A 17,017-nucleotide genomic window follows, 5' to 3' on the forward strand; every position below is an offset into this window, starting at 1 on the left:
CTTGTGTTTAGATGAACGAGGGAGGACCCACGTTGAATACCCTTGTCGTCTTACTTTCCTGGTTAAAGTTGCCAGCCCAGGAAAGGTACTGTTATCCTCTAGCTTTTTGACTGGAGGCTAGCAGTCGAGGTTACTTGATGAGTTTTGGGTTGTCAGTTGATTGAAAAGCTCCCTCAGGTGCTTAGCACAAGGGGATTTCCTGAGATTGGGGCAGATGCTGGTTGTTTGTGAGCCTCAATTAGCACTTCAATGGCCCACAGGGTGGGGTTGGATCTCCAAGGGAGGGGCTGCTGCCTCTCCTCAGAGCCCTGGGAAGGAGCAAGATGGCCACAGTCCTGCGCGGCTGCACTCAGCAAAAGCACCGAGCGCCCTCCAAATCCTGAGTGTCCCCACACAGTTCCAGTCCAGCCCACCCTCCCTCTGCCGGAGCCCAAGATGAGTGGCTGTGGCTGTTTTAGCCTCTGTCCCGGCTCTGCGCTGTGGAGCCTCTTGGGAGTGTAACCCGAGAATGTCGCTCCCAGCTATGGCCGCTGCCGAGCTGCGGACCTTGGGCTCCCAGCTCCCGTCTTGCGCCTCCGAAAGCCTATGGGGATGGAGTCAATGTCCTTCGTTGTATGGTCCTCGCAAGCTGCTTTTCTGTTGGTTTGTCCCGTCAATTTGTCTGTGTTATAGTTGTAGTTCCAGTTTGGTTCTGGGAGATGGTCTGTGTAGCTTCCGTTCACTCCGCCGCCATTTTTCCTTCCCTTCTCAACTTTTCAACCATGGTTTTCACTGTTCCATTCTGTGCCCCCAAAATATAACATTTTAACCCCAGTGGCTGTGGGTTGTTGGTTTGCTTTATAATGTTTTATGGATTACCTGATGCTCTAACACAGTGAGTGAGTTCTGATGTAGGCACAAATAAGGGCAGTGCTTTGTGTCATTCTTCTTTTTTTTTTTTTAATTATTTTTCTTTGTTGATTTTTAGAGAGAGAGGAAGTGGGAGGAAGAGAGAGATAGAAACATTGATGACAAAAAACACTGATTGGCCACCTCCTGCATGCCCCCAGTGGGAATTTGGCCCACAATCTGGGCAGTGCCCTGACTGGGAATCAAACCAGCGATCTCTTGGTGCATGGGTCAATGCTCAACCACTGAGCCACAGTGGCCAGGCATTTCATTCTTCTCATAGTTTTCAGACACACACTTAACACTTTGTGAAGAAGGTCTGTTCAGCTCTCTGTATAATAGGTACTACAGACTTACATTTAGAATACAGGATGTTTTTTTTTAATACCACCACCACTATGCCTGGAATTGCATTGGAACAAGGGCAAATTAAAAAGTTGAAAATCATTCTATCATTTTTAAGTTGCCTTTTTTTCAGATTTAGTGTTCACTGTGTTGCTATAAAGCTTGGATTACTCTGTAGAGTTCTGTCACAGTTTATTTGGATCATTTTTATTTATGTTTTAAAGTTTTTTTGTAACACTAACTTTTGGATATGCTTCTTTCCCCACTTGCACTGATATAAGCCCAGATCATTTTTGCAGCATGCTGTGAGCTAAATCTGGGGCCCAAAACTAGGGCAATTCCAGGGCAAAAAGTAAATTGTTCTATTGCATTAAATTTTGATTACAATGAATACTTTCTTAAAACACTATTACTTTATAGGATTTTAAGATAAGCAACAAAAATGAACATGAAACCCGGAAAAATTAATGAAGACAAATGTTACATATGACATGTCCAGAACCCAGTATTCATAAGAAACGGAGCCAACTCTCTGCTTAACTTGTATTCAGCCTGAAAACCAGAACATCTCCAGAATCTTCCCCAGTGCTGGTATCCATATTCCACTGGAATGTTCTATGGAAGGCTCAGTCAGTTATTGTGCCTGCTGGAAGACAACACTCTGTGAAGTTGGGGTTACCTTATACAATGTAGAACATACCTGAAACCATGCGCCCCTATATAGTGCTGTCCCATGATAATCAGAATGCCCATATCTGGGAAGCAAGGATGGATGTGGAAATGACCTCTCACTACTGCATCTTCTTAAGGAATATTTACTTCTGATCGTTGCACCCTCGGATTCAGTAGGTTTGGAGAACCTTGTGCACAAGGAAAAAAACAGGAAACGTGACCAAGGTTCTGTTAAATCAGAATCTAAGATTGCCTTCTAACCATTTTCAGCTTCTTGTTCTACTAATCCAAGAGGCAGAAAAAGAGTCACACTACTGACCCAGCTGTTTGATCTGATTACCAAGGAGAAATTGGGTTGATGCTAAGCAATGAGTGTGGGAAGAAAAAGATGTAACATCCAAGAATTCATGGACCACCATTGACATTTTCTTTCCTAGTTTACTGGTCAGTGGAAAATTGAGGCAACCCAATAAAGATAGGACCACCAAGACACAGATCATGAAGCAATGAGGATAATGACCCCTGAGTAGCTGAGGTGCTAACAAAGAGTAAGGGAAAGTGTATTAGGTGGTGAAAGAAGGAAACCATGATTATCAACTTGTGCCTCAGGACCACATATAGAAGTGAGATTATAGCAGATTTTATGTTAATTGCTTAACTCTCTTTTCTCACTTTTACTCCAACAACTTACATGAAGAGCATTTTGATTAATATTTTAGGATTTAGGTGGGAGTATGATGCCAGCCACCTGCCATCATTCAGTAATTAATGAGACTTTGTATGTCCTTGTGTTGGGGACATGAAGTCTTCATAAGGACAATATGGCTGGTGAAAGGCAGAAGAGGTAAAATGCTGGATATTGTCCCTTCTCCAATCTGTGTGCTGTGACCCAAAGGCTTCCTCCATGGAACACACCAGTGGGCTCCTTTGTTTTCAGCACCCACTTGAGTTTGGCTGTGAGAGGCACTGGCAGGAGCCTGGAGGTGGGGGCACAGTTAGGTCATAGCATTAGTTCCTTCCCATTGTATCACAGGTAGTCAATGGCCATGTTCCTCTATCAAAGGTTACAGCCTCTGCCTACAGTGTCCCTGGGTACTGGTAACAACACCCTCTCCTGCTCCTTTTGTCATGCTCAAGGGAGGTAATGGCACCCTACTCTTGAGGTGTTTCACCAGCTGTTGCTGCTTTGATTTCACTCTGTCCGTAACCTTGTAAATAGTTTCTGTACCAAAGTCTTCTCAGTTACTCCATTTGACTCTCCTATCAAAAGCCTCTCTGATGCATCCCAGTTCAGCCAGGCTGAATTTAGAATGGAATTTTTCTCTCAGACTAGTGCTAGTCCTCACAACTCTGAGTGGGCCTGATTCAGAGTGACTGAATCCATGATTTGTTTATCTGTATCCTGTGTCAAGGTGTTCATCCCCACACATTTTCACCAACCTTCTGAATAGACAGTCAGGAAGTTGTCCAACAATGCTCTCCCAGTCTCAACTGGCTCAAACGCTAGCTTGCTTGCTGGAGGGTTGCAATGGAATGAATATTCATGTCTCCACAAAATTTGAATGTTGAAATCCCTACTCCTAATGTGAAGTTAGTATGAGGTAGAGTATTTGGGAGATAATTATGTTGTGAAAGTGAAACTCTTCATGAATTAGTGTCATTATAAAAGGATCTCAGAGGAAGACAGCAGTGGGCAGGACTGGAGGGAGGATGAATGTGTGAAAGAGTGAGCATGTGTGTGAGAGAGTATGAGTAAACATGAAGGTAGATGACCAAACCCGAGCAATGCATAGCCATGGAGCTGAAAGTTTCTGTGCTGTGAACTGCAACAACCAGCTACCATGGTAAATGGCCCTTCAGGGTACTTCTACCTGCGCCATGGGGAGGTCCCACCATTTTGGAAGATCCCAGGTCTTTCCTGGAAGGAGGCACTGGGAATGGCTATAGCCCAGCAACCTGAGCCCACCAGCACACCTGGCACCATCAGACCAGTGGACACTCTGTGTCAACACAGACTGGTGCACAGTAGTGGAACTCACAGGGTGCCGGTTGTGAAAGCCACAGACAGCTCAAAGCCCAGCACCATCCCCCATAGTAGCAGCCAAATCAGAGTTGAGACATACCCCCAGCAACAGAGGCTGGGGAGCAGACATCCACCCCCAGGCAACAGAAACAGACCAGCAGCTGAAACCCATCCCCAAAACCTATAGCAAAAGCTGAGAATCAGTTGAGCCCCAGGGGACAGCTGCACTCCCCAGCCGCCAGCAGTGGGACCTGGAGCTCCACAGAGTCCTGTGAGGTCCAGCAGCTCACAAGTGCAGTGGGAAGCCAGAGCCCAAGAGAGACTGGTGCAATCAAGCAGCCCGCACACAGGACCTGCAGGGTGCGGGGCACCAGAGAGGCCCGTGTGACCCAACAGGGACTGTGCCATCAAATTAACCATGGGACCTGCGGGGTGCTGAAGCACCACAGAGGACTGTGCAACCCAGCAGGGATTGCACAATCTAGTTATCCGCAAGGCCTGTGGGGTGCGGAAGCACCAGAGAGGCCTGTGTGACCCAGCAGCCCATAACATAGGCATTGAGCCGGGACCCCAAAGGGACCATACAATCCAGTTACCTATGGGACCTGCAGGGTGTAAGGGCACTAGAAAGGCCTGTGCAACCCAGGTGCACACAAGATAGGCCTAGAGGATGTGAAAATGGAGGCAGAGTAAATATAAGCTAAGCAGAAGATCTCCCAAGACGAAACAAGAATTACAACTAAAATAAAGACAAATCCTTGGAAAAAAAAAGTAACAAAAAAGCAACAGGACAGGACCATATAACCAGGGATACCAGTAGGATCTACAAAGGCATGAGAGGGTGGTGGGCTGGGAGCCCACGGACAGCAGCAGTCTTAGCTGTGAGCAGCGCCCTTGGGGAATAAAGACGAAGCCGCCTCCACAGTGCAGAGAGCCAAGACAGAGTGCTAAAGTAGCCACAGCCACTCACCTGTGGGCTACGGCAAAGGGAGAGCAGACTGGGCTGGAACTCTGTGGGAGCAACCGGGATTTGGAGAGCACTCAGAAATTTTGCTGAGTTGTGGCCACAAAGAACTGTGGCCAATGTGCTCCTTCCCAGAGCTGTAGGGAAAAACATCAGCCCCTCCCCTCCCCCCCAGAGATTCACCCTTTCCCAGGAGAGGCAAAGAAATGCAAACTGAGGCTCATTAATAACCAGCATCTATCCCACCCTCTGGAAATCCTCTTATGCAGGGATTCCAAAATGCAACGGAGTGAATGGAAGCTACACAGACCATCTCCCAGGACCAAACTGGAATTACAACAAAAATAAAAGACAAATCATCAGGAAAAAGCAACAGAAAACCAGCTTGGAGGACGACATAATCATGGACACTGACTCAATCCTGGTAGGATTGCGAAGGCACTAGAGGGGGCTGGGAGTCCACAGAGAGCAGCAGGCTTAGCTGTGAGCAGGGCCCTCAGGTTAAACTCCCAAGGGGCTCCACAGCACAGAGCCAAGACAGAGGCTAAAATAGCCACAGCCACTTACCTTGGGCTCCAGCAGAGGGAGGGCAGACTGGACTAGAACTCTGTGGGGTCACTCGGGATTTGGAAGGCACTCACAGCTTTTGCTGAGTTGCAGCCACACAGGACGGTGGCCATCTTGCTCCTTCCCAGTGCTCTGGGGAGAGGCAGCAGCCCCTCCCTTGGAGATCCAACCCCACCCTGTGGGCCACTGAAATGCTAATTCAGGCTCATTAACAACCAGCATCTGCCCCACCCTCGGGAAATCCCCTTAAGCTGAGTACCTGAGGAAGTTTTTCAATCAACTGACAACCCAAAACTCTTCAAGCAACCTCGACTGCTAGCCTCCAGGCAAAAAGCTAGAGAATAACAGTACCTTTCCTGGGCTAGCAACTTTAACCAGGAAAGTAAGACGACAGTGGTGTTTAACATGGGTCCTCTCTTGCTCATCTAAACCTAGGAGAGGAAGCCACAAACAGCAGGACACCAACACCCACAGGAAAAACTTGACAGGCTCCAAAGCCCACTGTGATAGCCAAAATGGTGAAACACAGAAACAGAAGCCAAACGAAAGTACAAGAGACCTCCACCAAAGATGAGATCAATGTGGAGCAGTTAGGCAAGTTAACAGAGCTAGAGTTCAGAGCCATGATCATGAGGAAGCTCAAAGACATAGACATGCTGAAAATGAACCAATTGGAAATTAAAAACCAACAAGAAGAGATAAAAAATGACATATCAGAAATAAAGAACACATTGGGAGGTTAAAAAGGCAGAGCAGAGGAAGCTGAGGACTGGATCAGTGAATTAGAAGACAGGGTAGAAAAAAATCAACAAATCAGGAAACCAAAAGGAAAAAACAATTAAAAAAACAAGAAGAGAGCTTAAGAGAACTGTGGGACAACTGGAAACGTAATAATATTCACATCATAAGAGTCCCCGAAGAAAAAGAAAATGTGCAAGGGTTAGAGAATATATTCAAAGAATCAGTGACAGAAAACTTCCCTAATTTGGTGAAGGAAGAAGGCATTCAAGTTCAAGAAGCACAGAGTCCCAAGTAAGAAGAACCCAAACAGGCCCACACCAAGACACATAGTAATTAAAATGCCACAAATTAAAGACAAAGAGAGAATCCTAAAAGCAGCAAGAGAAAACAACAGGTTACCTACAAAGGAAATCCCATAAGGCTCTCAGCTGACTTCTCACAAGAAACACTACAGGCCAGAAGGAATCAAGGTCATGAAAAACAAGGATGTGAATCCAAGACTACTCTACCCAGCAAGGCTAACAGTCAAAATAGAAGGTCAAAGAAAGAGCTTCCCAGACAGAAAAAGGCTAAGGGAATACATTAGCACCGAACCAGCACTGCAAGAAATGTGAAAAGGACTGCTGTAATTAGCAGTAGAAATGGGAAGAAAAATAGAACCACATTAAACAAAAATGGCAATAAATAAGTACATATCAATAATCACCTTAAATGTAAATGGATTGAATACTCCCATAAAAAGACACAGAGCAGCTGATTGGATAAGAAAGCATGACTCATCTATATGTTGTTTACAAGAGACCCACCTCTCAACAAAAGACTCACATAGGTTGAAAGTGAAGGGATGGAAAAAATTTTCCAAGCAAATGGAAAGCAAAAAAAAAAGCTGGGGTAGCAATTCTCTTATCTGATCAAATAGATTTCAAAATGAAGGCCATAACTAGAGACAAAGAAGGCCACTACATACTATTGAAAGGATCTATTGAACAGGAAGATATAACATTGATAAACATATATACACCTAATATGGGAGCACCAAAATATATTTAAAATCTTCTGGAGGATATCAAAAAAGAAACTGACAACAATACAATCATAGCAGGGGACTTCAACATCCCATTGACACCACTGGATTGATCCTCTAGACAAAAAATTAGCAAGGAAACAGAGACTCTAAATGAAGCACTAGACCAAATAAATTTAATAGATATCTACAGAGAATTACTACCCAGAACTACAGAATTCACATTCTTCTCAAGTGCACATGGGACATTATCAAAGATAGACCACATGATAGGACACAAACTAAATCTCTACAAGTTCAAGAAGATTGAAATCATATCAAACATCATCTCAGATCACAATGGCATGAAACTAGAAATCAATTGCGACAAAAACATGGAAAGACATTTGAACACATGGAGGCTAAATAGCATGTTATTGAACAATGAATGGGTTATGGGGGAGAACCCAAATACACAAAATCAGAAATGAAAAAGGAGAAGTAACAACCGACACCATAGAAATACAAAAGATCGTTAACAACTACTATGAACAACTATATGGCAACAAATTGACAATCTAAGCGAAATGGGCACATTTATAGAAACGCATAGTCTCCCAAAACTGGACCGGGAAGAGATAGAAAACTTGAACAAACCAATAACAACTAGGGAAATTGAAGAGGTAATCTAGACTCTCCCAGCAAACAAAAGCCCAGACCCAGATGGCTTCACAGAGGAGTTTTACTGAACATTCAAAAAAGAACTAACACCCATTCTCTTCAAACTACTTCAAAAAATTCAAGAAGAAGGAAGACTTCCAAACTCATTCTATGAGGCCAGCACAATTCTAGTTCCAAAACCAGAAAAAGACACTACAAATAAAGAAAACTACAGGCCACTATCCCTGATGAACATAGACGCCAAAATCCTGAACAAAATACTAGCAAATCAGATCCAGCAATACATCAAAAAAATTATTTATCATGACCAGTTGGGATTCATTCCAGGGAAGCAAGGCTGCCATAATATTCGCAAATCAATAAATGTGATACACTACATAAACAAAATGAAGAATAAAAACCACATGATCCTATCAATAGATGCTGAAAAAGCATTCGACAAAATCCAGCATCCATTTCTGATAAAAACGCTCAGCAATCTGGGAATAGAGGTATCATATCTCGATATAATAAAGGCCATATCTGAAAGACCTACAGCCAACATCATACTCAATGGGCAGAAACTAAAAACATTTCCATTAAGAACAGGAACAAGACAGGGATGTCCACTTTTGCCACTCTTATTTAACATAGTACTGGAAGTCTTAGCCACAACAATCAGAAATGAGGAAAAAATAATAGGGATCCAAATTGGAAAGGAGAAAGTGAAACTGTTATTAGTTGCAGATGACATGATATTATACATAGAAAACCCTAAAGACTCCACCAAAAATCTACTAGACTTAATAAATGCATTTGGCAAAGTAGCAAGATACAATATTAAAATAAAGAAATCAACAGCATTTGTATACACCAATGATGAACTCACAGAAAGAGAAACTGAGAAAACAATCCCATTTACCATTGTGGCAGAAAAATTAAGATACCTAGGAATGAACTTAACCAAAGAAGTAAAGGACCTATTTGCAGAAAACTACAGGACATTGAAAAAAGAAATAGAGGAAGATATAAAAAAGTAGAAGCACATACCTTGTTCATGGATTGGAAGAATAAACATCATTAAAATGTCTATACTACCCAAAGCAATCTATAGTTTCAGTGCAATCCCCATCAAAACACCAAAGATATATTTTACAGAACTTATACAAATACTTTTAAAGTTCCTATGGAACCAAAAAAGACTCCAAATAGCCACAGCAATCTTGAAAAAGAAAAAGTAGGTGGGATCACAATACCAGATATCAGGGTATACTACAAAGTGACCGGTATCAAAACAGCCTGGTACTGGTACAAGAACAGGCATATAGACCAGTGGAATGGAACTGAGAACCTACAAATGGACCCAAGGCAATATGCTCTATTAATATTTGACAAAAGTGGCAAGAGCATACAGTGGAGTAAAGATAGCCTCTTTAATAAATGGTGTTGCGAAAATTGGACAGCTACATGCAAAAAAAAAAATGAAACTAGACCATCAACTTATACCATACACAAGAATAAACTCAAAATGGATAGAAGACTTAAATCTGACCCTTGAATCTGTAAAAATTCTAGAAGAACATGTACGCATCAAAACTTCGGACATCATACGCAGCAGAATTTTCACTGATACATCACCTAAGGCAACAGAAACAAAGGAAAAAATGAACACATGGGACTACATCAAACTCAAAAGCTTCTGCATAGCAAAAGAAACAATCATCAAAATGGAAAGGCAACCCACTGTATGGAAGAACATCATTACCAATGATATATCAAATAAGGGGTTAATTTGTAATACATATAGAGTGCTCATACAACTCAACAAAGGAAGACAAAGAACCCAATTAAAAAATGAGCAGAGGAGCTGAATAGACTCCCCTCCAAACAGGACATAACAAATGGCCTAAAGACATATGAAGAAATGCTCAACATCACTAATCATCAGAGAGATGAAAATTAAAACAACAATGAGGTATCACCTCACACCTTTCTGAATGACTGCCATTAACAAATCACCAAACAACAAGTGCTGGCGAGGGTGTGGAGAAAAGGGGACTCTAGTACACTGCTGGTGGGAATGCAGACTGGTGCAACCACTATGGGAAACAATATGGTGTACCTCAAAAAATTAAAAATTGAACTTCCATTTGACTCAGTGATTCCGCTTCTAGGAATATACCCTAGGAAGCCTGAAACACCAATCAGGACGAATATATGTACTCCCATGTTCATAGAAGCACTATTTACAATAGCTAAGATCTGGAAACAACCCAAGTGTCCATCAGTAGACGGATGGATAAAAAAGCAGCAGTACATATACACAACGGAGTACTATGCAGTTGTAAGAAAGAAAGATCTCTTATCCTTTGAGATGACGTGGAAGGACCTGGAAAGTATTATCCTAAGTGCAATAAGCCAAGCAGAAAAACACAAATACCACATGATTTCACTTATATATGGAATATAATGAACATAACAGTCTGAGGAATACGGTAGACCCAGAAACATGGAAGTAGGGCAGAGACTGACATCCCTCAGAAGAGGGGGTGGGGGGAGTAGGAAGAAATAAACCACAGAACTTATATGCATGTATGCATAACCAATGGACATGGACAACAAAGCTGGGGATGGCGCTGGGGGCGGGGGGGATGTGGAGGGTGGTGGCAATGGGGTAAAAAAGGAGAAACATCTGTAACAAAACAAAAAAAAAAGAACAGGAGTCCTTAGAAGCAGGGCACCGGAGTTTTCCAGTTTAAAAAGAATAAATTCCTTTGTTACTGAAAAAACAATAAACAAAAAACAAAACAAAGCCAGGGATAGGGTGGGGGGCATTGGAGGGTGTCAATGGGGTAAAAAAGGAGAAACATCTGTAACAAAAATAAAATTAGAATAAGCTTGGGAAAAAAACCTATATATGTTTATATTTATGTATGTATATATATTTATATTTATTTTTATTCATATTTTATCATCTTTGCATACCCTTAGCCAGTGGGCATCTGTGCTCATGCACAGCGCTGTAGTTGCTGAGGCAGCGTTGCTTGGTTACCATGATTCTGGGCCTCGAGTTTCTAAACCGCTAAGCTGCCCTACTGACCCGTTCTGACGGTGAGGTGGTTGGCTTATCTAAAGATACTATTGTGCTCTGCAGTCGTGAAAAGCAGAGCGAAGAGGCTTCTCTGAAGCCCCCAGGCCTCTGCCATGAAGAAGGTATTCACCTGTTGGAGGAAGCAGGAGCCCTTGTCTTCGGTCTCCTCCACCAGCACAGAGAGGAGCAGAGTTGGAGACAGAGGCCTCGGTAACACATCCGAGGAAAAGATCTTGGGGAGATACATGAAGCTGCCAGTGTGGGCAATGTAGAAAAAGTAAGGCAAATTCTCTTGCTCCAGATCAACAGCTTAAATGACAGCGACAAGAAGAACAGGTAATAAGGCCTTAGAGGCCTGCAAGGCCTGCTGCTGGGGAGTCCCCTGGGAGAAGGTGGGTGGACCTGGGAGAAGTGCTCACCTGCACCAGCTCAGCCTTCCTGTCAGGCAGTTTTTGGTCCAATGGTCTCAAGGCACCTTGGTGGTGGAGACCTTATGTGGGGTCTAGCGCTCAGGCCAACTTATGAACAAACAAAACTAAAACTTAAGGAACCACTCACCATTCCCCTGATACAGCCCTTATGGACAATTTTATTTCTTTTTGTTTTTTAACGTGTTTATTGATATTTTAGAGAGACAGAAAGGGAGAGAGAGAGAGAGAAATGTCAACTTGAGAAACATCAATTGGCTGCCTCCTGCATGTCTTCTACTGGGCATTGACCTGCAAACTGGCATGTGCCCTGGCTAGGAATCAAATCCTGACCATGGGATGATGCTCAATCCACTGAGCCATGCCAGCTGGGCACTCCACAGACAATTTTAAAGTGATTTAACAAAATATCAATAATGAAAACAAAATTACAGTGGGAAGAGATAAACCAAAGAACTTATATGCATAACTGATGAACACAATAATGTGGGGAAGGCAGGATTGGGGAGGGGGTGGGGAGAAGATTGGGATGGCAAGGGTTAGCAGGGTAGAAGGAGTCAATGAGGGAATAAAGGGGGAATAACTGTACTACCTTCAATTACAAAGATGAGTAAAATCAGCCCTGGCTGGTTTGGGTCAGTGGTTAGAGCGTTGGCCCCTGGACCAAAGAGTCACGGGTTCCATTCCAGTCAAAGGCTCAAACCTCGTTTGTAGTTGGTCCCTGGTTGAGCAACCAATCGATATGTCTATCTCACATAGATGTTTCTCTCTCTCTCTCTCCTTTTCTCCTGTCTGAAAATAAATAAAAAGTATATCTTTGGGTGAGGATTAAAAAATAAAAAGTAAACTAAAATTATCAAAGAAAAATATTTAATAAATAAATAAAAGATTTAAAAATGAATATAATTAAATTTTAATAAATTTATATTTATTAAATACAAAGCTTTTATATTTGATGTTCACTCTTACTACCATAATGTTATATATATATATAGAAAAGTGCATAATGAGAGAAATAATTCCCATCATAAATCAACTTTGAGCTAAAAGTCCTTCGGATAACATCCAATAACCACTTTCTATCAGTATACACAGAGGTACATATGTTCTTCATTGAAGGACCTCACAGAGAAATTTGAACTGGGAAGAGGGCTGTGATCTTGAAAAGAAAGACTTGTTTTCTCAAAATATGTGTTTGTCCTACAATGATCAATTTTACAAACCATGTAAAATATGATTTTAATAGTTTGAGTTATACGTGTTATCTTTTATTGTTGTTATGAAATTAAGAACATTTTAGTAGTGTAGGAAAAGATATTGCCTTCTAAATATCAATATGTGCTATAAATTCCCCAAAATTACTTTTTGCCAACAGCTGAGAAGACAGATAAATGATTGGAACAAAAAAGATAATGACCAAACACCAAAATATATGTAAGACTTTAGAACTTGATACTGGTGATGTTTCTTGTTTGTAAGAAAAGGTGAATTGTATACAAATGGTGGAAAAATACCTGTTAAGTATTTGGAGAAAACCAACTAAATTTCTATCCCCTCATAAAAAGTTTCAGATTAAAAAATTTAAAAATAAAAATGAGAAAAGTATCAGAAGAAAACACAAAAAATTTTATACATTTTTTTATGTTGTCAAAGACTTCAAAAGCAAGATTTCTGGAGGTTGGTTGAGCAATATAAAAAAAAATTTAACCCTCTGTCTATCAGAATATAATATTAAGAAAATGAACTTATAAAATATGTACAAAGTATGTCTATCACAGAAGAGGTATATCTTCATTTACAGAGAAATCTTTAAAATCAACAAGAAAAAAACTCCAATTTGAAAGTGGAAAACATACTTTTTGGGTATCTACAGGTGACCTAAAGTAAAGAAAGATTAAAAATATTTAGTGTCCCTGATAAGAAAAAATAATTTTAGTTAAAAAAGGGTGACAGAGCCTGGCTGGTGTGGCTCAGTGGCTGAGCGTTGACCCATGTACCAAGACATCACCGGTTGGATTCCTGGTCAGGACACATGCCCAGGTTGTGGGCCCAATCCCCAGTTGCGGGCATGTGGCCAATCGATGTTCTCTGTCATCAATGTCTCTCTCTCTCTCCCTCTACCCTCCTCTCTCTCTAAAAGAAAAAAAGAAGTGACATGATGCTGTTTTCCATCTACAAAGTTTGTGGAGATGGCCAACAGGGGTCCTTATACTGCTGCTTGAAGTTTAAGTTGCTTTTGACTTTGAAATAGGCAATTTGGTGCTGAGTATCACATTTAAAAATGTATATATATATTTCCTATATCCATCAATTCTATTTATACTATTATATCTTTAAAAATAATTAGATAAATTACATACAATAATTTTTTTCTCAGCACTGTATAGAGATTAAGAAAAAATCCGTTTTAATTATATGTACACACAGACTATGATATATTAGCTGAAAATGTGTGCAAATGTAATCAATTTATTTCTGAGCAGTTGTATTATATGTAAAAATATTGTTTATAAAAAATCTGATTTCCTCCCTGGCCAGTGTGGCTCACTTGGTTGGAGGATCATACAGTGCACCCAAGGGTGGCAGGATCGATTCCCAGTGCAGGCTTGTGCAGGAGGCAACCAGTTGATGTTTCTCTTGCATCAATGTTTCTTTCTCTCCCTCTCCCTTCCGCTCTCTCTAAAATAAAATATATATAGATCCCTGAAGGAGGAATAAATAATAATAAGGCACTGTTTTGGTCCAAGCAAAAGATAAAATATCTAATTTCTACAATGAACATGCATAAAAATTATAGTAAATGTAGTATTATTGGGAATGAAATTATCCTAGAGAAGACCAATAAAATGAATCTTGTACAGATTTTTTTAAAAAATAGTTTCTCACTTTCTGTTTCTTTTCTTTTAAATGTTTTTATTTAAAACCCCAGGCGGAGGGCGGGAGGCAGGGAAGGCTATAGAGCCAGCGGTGTCACCTAGGAGGCAGCAGCAGAGTCCGAGCCCCTTATGTCTCTCTGGCCCCAGTGGATCCAAATCTGCAGCTGCGGCGTCTGCGGAGGAGGAGGAATTGGGGGGCTGGGGGGCGGGCAGGCGGGCAGGCGGGCACAGGCCGGTGGGAGCGCGGAGGGGGAGGCCGCTGCCTGCCTTGGCACTGTTGCTGACCCTGGCCCAGGCGGATGAGCAGAGCACAGGTATCAAGATAAGGAGGAAGTTGCCTTATCGATGAATACTGTTGGGCCCTACCAGAATCGCCAAAAGACATATAAATACTTTTCACTTCCTTTGTGTGTGGGGTCAAAAGGAAGTATCATTCATTACCATGAAACTATGGGAGAAGCACTTCAAGGAGTTAAATTAGAATTTAGTGGTCTGGATATTAAATTCAAAGATGATGTGATGCCAGCCACTTACTGTGAAATTGACTTAGATAAAGAAAAGAGAGATGCATTTGTGTATGCCATCAAAAATCACTACTGGTACCAGATGTACATAGATGACTTACCAATATGGGGTGTTGTTGGTGAAGGAGATGAAAATGGACATTACTATCTTTGGACCTACAAAAAACTTGAAATAGGGTTTAATGGAAATCGAATTGTTGATGTTAATCTAACTAATGAAGGAAAGGTAAAATTAGTTCCCAATACTAAAATCCAGATGCCATATTTAGTAAAATGGAAAAAGTCAGATGTAAAATTTGAAGATCGATTTGACAAATATCTCAATCCATCCTTTTTTCAACACAGGATTCATTGGTTTTCAATTTTCAACCCCTTCATGATGGTTATCTTCTTGGTGGGCTTAGTTTCAATGATTTTGAGAACTTTAAGAAAAGATTACGCCTGGTACAGTAAAGAAGAAGAAATGGATGACATAGGTAGAGACCTAGGAGATGAGTATGGATGGAAGCAGGTGCATGGAGATGTATTTAGACCATCAAGTCACTCATTGGTTCTGGATGTCAGATATTTTCTGTGTCTTTTATTGTTATTATTGTTGCAATGATAGAAGATTTATATACAGAGAGAAGATCAATGCTCAGTACAGCTATATCTGTCTATGCTGCTACATCTCCAATGAATGGTTATTTTGGAGGAAGTCTGTATGCTAGGCAAGGAGGAAGGAGATGGATAAAGCAGATGTTCAATGGGACATTTCTTATCCCAGCTATCGTGTGTGGCACTGCCTTCTTCATCAATTTTATGGCCATTTATTACCATGCTTCCAGAGCCATTCCTTTTGGAACGATGGTGGCCGTTTGTTGCATCTGTTTTTTTGTTATTCTTTCTCTAAATCTTGTTGGTACAATACTTGGCCGAAATCTATCAGGTCAGCTCAATTTTTCCTGTCATGTCAATGCTGTGCCTCATCCCATACTGGAGAAAAAATGGTTTATGGAGCCTGCAGTTATTGTTTGCCTAGGAGGAATTTTAACTTTTGGCTCAATCTTCATTAAAATGTATTTCATCTTCACATCTTTCTGGGCATATAAGATCTACTACGTCTATAGCTTCATGATACTGGTGCAGGTTATCCTGTGCATCGTGACGGTCTGTGTGACCATCGTGTGTACATACTTTCTGCTAAATGTGGAGGATTATAGTGGTAATGGACAAGTTTTCTCTCTGTTGCACCAACTGTAATCTATGTTGACATGTATTCCTTTTACTACTATTTTTTTCAAAACAAAGATGTATGGCTTATTTCAAACATTATTTTACTTTGGATATATGATGGTATTTAGCACAGCCTTGGGGATAATGTGTGGAGCAATTGGTTACATGGGAACAAGTCCAAAAAATCTATACTAATGTGAAAATTGACTAGAGACCTAAGGATACCTGGAACATTGGATCAATTTCTCTTTCACAGGGGTGGAACTTGCACAGCAAAAAAAAAAAAAAAAAAAAAAAAAGCGCAAGAAGAGATTTGGGCATTAACACTGGGTACTTTGTGGGTCTATCTTTCATGGATGGTGTAAAGTAACATCTATTTCCATTGATCCTAGGTTCTAACTGACTGCTTTCTCCAACTGTTCACAGCAAATGCTTGGATTTTATGCAGTAGGCATTACTACAGTACATGGCTAATCTTTCTTAAAACTAGCTCATTAAAGATGAGATAGACCAGCTCTCTTCAGTGAAAAGGACAAATAATTTATTTAAAGCATTTGTTCCAATAAAATAAATAGAGGGAAACTTGGATGCTAAAATTACATGAGTAAAAATCTTCCTGGCACTTAGTGTTTCCATGCTATTAAAAAATGATGTTCCAGAAATAATTATTTTATCTCTTATTTTTACTGCTATCATCAACTTATTGTGGGACATTTTTATATATTGAATCTGGGCTCTTTTTTGACCTGTTTTATTGTTTTTTCAATTCAACTGTATCCTTTTTTAAAAAGAGAGAATTAAAAATATTAAATTCTGCATGTAATATATCTGCTGTCATCTTAGTTGGACCAACTTCCCATTTATTTATCTCAAAACTATCTAGTTACATCTTAATTCCATCCAAAGAAGATACAGTCTGAAGATAGAGGTGTATTCTCTACAATGCAATTTACTGTACGGTTAGAAAGCAAAGTGTTAAATGGAGAAGATACTGTTTTTATTGAATATTTTGAGATTTAG

At 40.8% G+C, this 17,017-nt stretch overlaps 1 pseudogene; it reads left to right on the forward strand.

Annotated features, from left to right (window-relative positions):
- The first annotated feature begins 508 nt into the window (after positions 1-508).
- On the forward strand, positions 509-16,208 carry LOC118616116 (annotated as a pseudogene).
- Positions 16,209-17,017: the final 809 nt, after the last annotated feature.

The sequence above is a fragment of the Molossus molossus genome, unplaced genomic scaffold, assembly GCF_014108415.1.
Source record: "Molossus molossus isolate mMolMol1 unplaced genomic scaffold, mMolMol1.p scaffold_m16_p_1, whole genome shotgun sequence".
NCBI classification, from domain to species: domain Eukaryota; kingdom Metazoa; phylum Chordata; class Mammalia; order Chiroptera; family Molossidae; genus Molossus; species Molossus molossus.